Source organism: Alligator sinensis, unplaced genomic scaffold (assembly GCF_000455745.1).
Source record: "Alligator sinensis unplaced genomic scaffold, ASM45574v1 scaffold1325_1, whole genome shotgun sequence".
Taxonomy (NCBI): Eukaryota; Metazoa; Chordata; order Crocodylia; family Alligatoridae; genus Alligator; species Alligator sinensis.
Genome location: NW_005842735.1, coordinates 574,396 through 576,238, shown reverse-complemented (window position 1 = coordinate 576,238; position 1,843 = coordinate 574,396).

The following is a 1,843-nucleotide window of genomic DNA, read 5'->3' as shown; positions in this document are numbered from 1 at the left end:
CAGTTCTGGGTGGCTCCTATATGGCATATATGTTGGGGAAGAAAGACACTTCTTACTTTTTCTCCACTTGTATGGTGCACAGGCAAGGTATAATCTATTTCTGGCATACTTATTTCAAAATAGGATTATATCTAACTATATAATATAGTCATATGTACACACACTTCACAATGAGTAGTACTGTCCCTTGGGTATAGTTTCATTCTCCTCATTTGGATTAATTTCCATGGTCTAATTCTACTCCCTTTTGATACTGAATATCACTTTTAGAGAGTTCCCACTAATTTCAGTACAACTGCCCTCAGAGTAAAGAACTACTTAGCATAAAAACACCAGAATTGGAGCTGAATGGCCAGATTAATAAAGCAAAAGTTCTAGTGGATAAGCAACCCTGAAGACACACAACAGTGAACCAATTTAATATAAATCTATCAGGTAATAACTGTGAATAATAATGCTTTACTTTACAATTGTTATAACTTGTAAGGGTGTGTTCTTATTCCAAATATCTATTTAGAACTTCCTACTATTTCCATTGAGATTTTAATAAAGCAACAGTTTTTATGTATTGCATATTTGAGTAAATTTATAGCAACCAACAAACCCCTCATATTTGTTCATGCAAAACAGGTATCTTCATGCACATGCCAGCACAGGTGTTCAGTTGCTGGTTTTGCATGCACAGCAGAATATACCTACTAATTTTATGAGCATATTTACAGATGAAAAGTGTTATTGTTGCAGAAAAATATCAGTTAACTGACAAAACTGATTCTTAGAGCTCTCCTAACGTAGCCTGTGATGCTAATCTACAAACCAGGAAGCAAGCAAAACAGAGAAATGGTGACTTGTTGCCGAAAAGAAACAGGAGGGAAGGGAGGTTGGGGAAGAGATTAAATTTTTCCAAAAGGACAAACAGACAAATTAAAAATTATTTCAGACCTTAGAAACCATATTCTGCCACCATTGCTCACACCCAGTAATACATTGTTACATGGCTATTCCAAGTGAAATCAATGGGACTGATACTGTAAGGTGCCACATAACACGTGTAAAGGTGTTAGAACCTAAAGAGGGGATAAATAAGAGGGGGAAAAAAAGATTCTCTTTCCTTAAGGCCATTAACTTGTGTACTGTCTTACATACTAAAAGATATTAAATATATAAGGCCAATTTGGGAAAGCAAATTGTTTTCTATAGTACATCCAAATGATAGCAAGCAATTACATTGGGAATTATAATAATTAAATATTTATTTTAACACATTATGTACAATGAGTGACTCACTTGGATATAATAATCAGTTTCAACGTAACCTAAGTAATGACCTTTATGACTCAGAGAAGGATTTTAACATTTGTGACTTAGGAAACTTTCTCTGCAAATGCACTGGGGGTTAACTATTTTGCAACAATATGTCTTTTCTGCTGTCAGGATTCCCAGTTTGCCTATCCTTCTTGAAGGTTGGCACTATTTGGCAATGTTTTTAGCAGTAATTGGAACTGATGAGACTCCTGTATTTGGGTACATTTTAGAATTCATACTAAAAAAGTAACAAACTAAAAAAATACATGTATATATACACATGTATATTATATATTGGTGTATATAATATATACACACACACACACGCATACACACTTTTATCTTTTTAACTTTTAGCTTTAATAGCAAAAGTACAGTAGAATTCCACTGATTGCAAGACTTGATTCTAGATTATCCATAGAAAATTGCTGTGGTCTTTTTTTTTTTTTTTTTTTTACTGGTAATCAACATAAGCTCAAAAAAAAAACCGAAATGCCATAAATGCCATAGTCTAGAACTGATAATCAAGTTAGAAAAA